Source organism: Doryrhamphus excisus, chromosome 17 (assembly GCF_030265055.1).
Source record: "Doryrhamphus excisus isolate RoL2022-K1 chromosome 17, RoL_Dexc_1.0, whole genome shotgun sequence".
In the NCBI taxonomy this organism is placed as follows: Eukaryota; Metazoa; Chordata; class Actinopteri; order Syngnathiformes; family Syngnathidae; genus Doryrhamphus; species Doryrhamphus excisus.
Genome location: NC_080482.1, coordinates 18374547 through 18380635, shown reverse-complemented (window position 1 = coordinate 18380635; position 6089 = coordinate 18374547). Strand labels below are relative to the sequence as shown.

General features: G+C 40.2%; 1 long non-coding RNA gene across 1 annotated transcript; it reads left to right on the top strand.

Moving 5' to 3' along the window:
- The first annotated feature begins 468 nt into the window (after positions 1–468).
- On the top strand, positions 469–4019 carry LOC131105371 (uncharacterized). Its single transcript, XR_009119926.1, has 5 exons — positions 469–562; positions 1404–1510; positions 1599–1759; positions 1898–2012; positions 3529–4019. It is a non-coding gene; the product is annotated as an uncharacterized LOC131105371 (long non-coding RNA).
- Positions 4020–6089: the final 2070 nt, after the last annotated feature.

Genomic DNA, 6089 nt, shown 5'->3' with positions numbered 1-6089 from the left:
TGACATGAATCCCGTTTTCAATATAATAGCCAGAAACTACATTGACATCACCTAAAGCATAATCATCCTTAACACAAAACTCAAATTTGTGTCCAGCAATCACCTCCTGTTTGGGCAATTCTGTGGCACACAAAAAGTGGGTAGATTCACCACAACGGCTCATTTAAGAGCCATCCACTTTTCCATAAAGAGCAAAATGTTCCAATGCATTCCACACACCGCAACGCACTGCTTCAGAATAAAACGTAAACAAATGGTTGTCGAAAGGATCTGACCGATTAGAATGATGTACAAAATACTACACTCAGAAAATGACCCAGAGCCTTATTAAATATAACAATAATAAAGTTTACTAACTTAGTAAAACCTCTGAAAATCATTTAATCGCTTACATAAATAAATGCTTAAGTCCAGAGCTTAAGCTTGGTGACGTAGACCGTCATGACGTGCCCCCTTCGCGGCCAAAGGGGTGGAGTTATGATAGGTCTCTTGGCAGTTTCCGGCAACACAACTCCAACGAAGGTATGGAAACACGGCAAGTTATATGGACGACAATACATCGGTAAGTACAGCACTTGCAATTTTTAAACTAATAGCGACCCCGTCTTCCTTCAAATACGCTGGGTGTTGTTTTTTTAATGTCACCGCTATTCTGTTGTGCGTAAGCTAACTTTAGCTATGTTTGCTAGCCACCAAAGAGCTCAGCTAACATGGTTCGTTGGGCGAACATACTTTAACAGGTAACGGACCATCGAACCGGAAAAGTTTAGCTTTTAACGGCGCTCTCTTTCTCTATGTGTGTACGCCGTGTTTTGCTTAGTTTTACTTTGTGTTTTTATAACATGTCGATATGCTCCGGAATCTCTTGTAGGAACAGCCGAGGTACTTCTGGAGCTCATTACAAATGTAATACAAGAGTTTTCAGCATTCGTTTTCTACCCCTCACCCACACGAAGGTTGCGGGGGGGTGCTGGAGTCTACTTAGAATTAAATTTGCATGTTTTTGGAATGTGGGAGGAAACCGGAGTACCCGGAGAAAACCCACGCATGCACGGGGAGAACATGCAAACTCCACACAGAGATGGGCAACAGTATTCATTAAAATTATTTATTCATGGTTTCATATACAAAATATTAATTCAAATTATGAATTAATGCATGTATTTTGTAATTATATTTGCAGATATAATTCATGTCAATGTGCATTTTTGGCAGGCAAGTGATTAGCGTGCAGACCTCACAGCAATCGATGAGCAATCGAAAATGAATGCATGAATGAATGTGCATTTTAATTCATTCTTTACAACTGTGGATTTAAAACGCAATCCAAAAACGATGTACATGAAATTAGACAGCACTTTTAAAAACAAACCATCCTAACACTGTTTATGCTCCTTTTTAAGGTGGCGGCCCGTGGCCTGGCAATGTAGGCGCTGCACATTGGAGGATACTTCAAAAGGGGAGCTTCTCAAGCATTACCAAGTCAAGCACAGTATTTATGGATGTGGCTGTAAGTACCCTGTCTTCATTTAAGATGTCCTTGCTCCCTTAAAACATGGAACAGTGGTGAAGTGGTATTCTTCCTCGCTATCCTCCAGGAGCTGAACCAAAACCAACTAATCACCAATTAAAGAAGAGCGACAGCCCAGTCATTAAGGACTTGATGTGGAGAACTTTTGCACATAGAGGAACATACAACATACACATGAGCATCAGTGACATGAAGCACAGGTGGCCTACCTTGTTTAATGTCTCACAGGTGAGTATTTGGATCTTTTGTGTTAAACACATTATGGACTGTAAACAACTACTGTATGTTTCACAGTTATACTTAAGTATGCACTTCACTTTTTGTTGTCACTGATTTTTTGTATCTTCTTTCATATCTCTCTTTCAGGAGAGGAAGGTGCCAGAATGGAGGCGAAAGGACACCAAAACTGTTATCCTTGTTTGCAGCGAAGAAAAATGTTGTCAGAGCAAGAATTCAAGCACAGACGAACAATCTATTTCAGGTATTAAAACCATCCTCCACCTATTCAATTTGTACTTTACTTGCAATAGTCATCATTCCACCTGTCTCATTCACATTTCTCTCCATTCTCTGTTCACATCATACAGCTGACATTTATCTTGTCTGACTCTCCCTCCTATTTATTACTCATCCTTTCCTCCCGTCTTTCTCAAAGGAGCTGTACGTATGTACGAAATTCACATCAAGTAAACAAAATATCGCACAATATGTCTGTCATCAGAGACTAAGAAAACATGTTAATTTGAAATAAAGATGTGACAACAAGCCTTCTGCAGGTGCACAGCGCACAGACACAATGTCAGGGCGGTGAAAGTGAAACAATAACCCGCACAGCACCTGACTGACATGACCTCTGCTTTTAGTTACTGTGACTGAGAGTAAGAAGCTAAATACTCGTCCATCCTACCCGCTTAAGCCACCGAAGCCTGAATAGATATCACTGTGACAACAGATACTGCCGCTTCATTCCTGCTGCTAGTTGCAATACAGATTTTTTTATTTCACTCCAGCAACAGCCACAATAGCCACAATCTTACATACAGCCCCTTGAACAGTTTTTGAATGTCTCTTTTCTATTGTAATGTAATTCATTTGCATGCTATGGAGTAGCAAAGTTCCCGCCAAGAGGCCACTCTTGGCCAGACACCTACAGACCGCCATGCATACTGTGTGTTGTCTGACCCCTTTGTTTTGCAAAGGTAATAAAACCACCAGAGCTATGTATTTATTTCAGGCATTCTCTATCCTACTTAGGATGATAGAAATTTTTCCACAACAATTGCACACAAAGATGGAGCTGCTTTTTGTATGCCATAAAGCACATATGTCAAAGTTAAGTCCCACAGGCCACATCAGGCCCGCGAGAGGGTTTTACCTGGCCCGCTTGATGATATTAATCTAATATTAAATTCAGCCCGCAGATAAACTGTACTACATTTCCCACAATGCAACAGGGACGCGTGTGCAAGAGCATAGCGGGAGGCATCTTAATTTATTCAGCAGTCATTCAGCATCAGTCATTAGCACAACAGCAAAAGTTAATTTACAGATACCCATCAACAATGGCTAAATGGAAGGTGGACAGTGAAAACAAGGGCTTTCAAACAAGGTGGGAGTTAGAGTACATGTCACAGAGGTAGCTGGAAAACCTGTGTGTCTTCTATGTGGACAAAGTGTGGCGGTGATGAAAGAATATAATATGACATGGCTGAAATTAAAAATGACTGACAGAGTCATAAGAAAATATTGCTTTATTTATCCAATCATATGGTAATATATTTGTTATGTTTTCAGTAAGTTAAATCTTGGTTTTAATGAAGATTGGACAGTCCGGCCCTCGGCTTATGGCCAAATGTTTTATTTAGCCCTCCGTCCACTTGACTTTGACACCCCTGCCATAAAGCAGCTGTGGACAACAGAACAGAGTACGTGCTATTTCTCTTGTGAGGTGCAAGTTGAACGTGAACTCCTAACAGCTGTCTTTACAATGTCTGCAGGATGCCGGGGATGGATCAACCAGCATTCAAGAAAAGATGGCATAGTGATTGAGGGCAGCACCGTCCACAGCAATCTTGGGGATCTTAGCCAAGCCCGCTACTATCTGATGGGACTGACGTATGCCAAGACCTGCGATTCCCCGAGACCCTGTCATCCAGTTTTATGGTGTTCCAGTTAGTACTGCTGGATCTGGATTTATGGAAACCTTTCAAAGACTTTGCCAACGAAATGTTGTTGCCTGGCTCCCGTAAAGTGAATGGTTGTCTATATGTGCCCTGTGATTGGCTGGCCACCATTCCAGGGTGTACCCCGCCGCTCGCCCGTAGACAGCTGGGATAGGCTCCAGCACCCGTAAGGACAAAGCAGGAGAAAATGAATGGATGTTGTTGGCGGCTTTCTGAGTGATTTTTGGTTGGTGAAGTTTACCTGTCCTAAGTATAGAAGTTTCATGTGTTAATGTTTATTCAAGTGTCTTAAGGTCATGAAAATGTCATTCATGCATTTCAGCCATGTGTTGCAACAATTTCTACCAGATGCTCATATGCTCATTTTGATGTTGATGTACCCTGAGGTTATATAATTCAAATGGAGATTTCTCAGACTATGTCCAATAGTGATGGCAAGATGTCACCCCGTGAGGCTTTGAACCATTTCAATCAACTGGTTTGACAAATGATTCATTTCTTCAAGCTTCATGTGCACACGAAACCACCTGCTGGCCTTGGATAGAATTACATGCGGCTGTATCTTCATGTGTGATGCATTAAATGCTGATCTGTTTTGGCTCTAGGATATGATTATGTACTACAAAACATTGTAGAACCACTTAATTAACCTAAAAAGCGTAAGATTAAATATACAGTATATATAACATACTGAATGTTTTATTGTCCATCAATGCCATGTATCGTGATATGGCTATCTTCATCATGGTTTTATGTCACCTGGCTGCCATGGTTTCAGGGAAAGTGCTTGTGTAACTAAAAGATGTATGCTTGTGTAACCTGGATAGAATATGAAAGATATAATTATTTTTTTATTCAATAATATTTTTTTATTAACAATTTTTGGTTTCAGGCGATTCCTCTTTTTTGATACATGTCGACAATGAATCGACAAACTATCCACACGCTCAACAGACTGACTCTCACCACAAAACCCCACATTTTAATGTTTAAGCCTGAGGGGTTTATATCGCCGACTGATAGGAAAACATCGCGGCAAATTCTAAACGTTTTCCGGAATCCGTCACGTGGTACAGCCGGGCAGCGAGGCTTCGGACGTCATCGATTCAGGCCCCTCCCCTCAATGAATCACCCCTCGGTCCACGCTTCCGGGAAGTGCCCACTCAATAACTCGACACACGCTTTGAGGCCCCGGCACCTCTTGTAAAGTCACTACTGTTCAAAGATGAAATAGATATTTTATCTTTGTCAAAGGAGACTAATACATGTTTAGCGTATTTTTTCATGGTTTTTGTTTGTTTCAAATATTGACTTGAAGTACTGAAAAAGATTAAAGAAATATGCATTATACATCATCAAGTTCATATTTTTTCTCTATTTGATAGTCCATTATTACATTCTGTTAAAGACAGAGTAAATGGAGCAGATTTGTTTTCTTCTATAATAAAAAATCATCTCATTTTCATTTACAACTTGCTGAGATTGTGATGTTAGAACTGTCACGGTTCGGCTCGAGAGCTTTAAAGTTCGACCCCAGGATGCAGAGAGCAGGACCAATAGCAGGTAAATAATATTTATTGCTTGCAATAATTGCAGCAGCAGGAAAAGCAACTCAGGTAGCAAACGGACAAACGACAATAATCCCACCAAGGGAGACGCACACACCAGAACTAAATAGACACTCAAATTAGGGACAGGTGTGCGTAACTAAGACAACGGAGGCAGACAGGGAAAAACAGGAAGTCAAACCAAAATAAGAGCGTGCCAAAAGGAAACCAAAGCCCAGACCGTAAACTCAAACCCAAACTGTCACTTAGGACCCCACACAGGGCGTGACAAGAACATCATTACACATGGTTACTGTGCGATATATATATATATATATATATATATATATATATATATATATATATATATATATATATATATATATATATATATATTTGTTTTTTTCTACGGAACTGTCGCTCTTTCAAGGTGGAATTGATGTGCAGTTCATGAGCAAAAAATATCACATTAATTATAAAAACAACAGAAATGGTGTAATATACAATTTATTAAAATAACGTCAACACATCTGGAGCGTCGAAGAATGTCGCCTAACTGTCTGGTGTCCAACAATGTCACGCCCATGACATGGTCACATGACACAGTATTATAAATAAGAAGCCATTTGGTCATTTCTTATTTCCACCTCAGTCGCCTCCCAATTAACACAGCTGAAAGGTAAGTGCTTTCTTATTATTTGCCCTTATTTTGACCATTGAATGCAATTCATGTTTAAGTCAATGTGAACATCTGCACATTTTATCATCTCTTTTTGTGTCTAGAATGGCCAGCTCTTCTTCTCCGGCGAAATCGCCCACATCCACCAA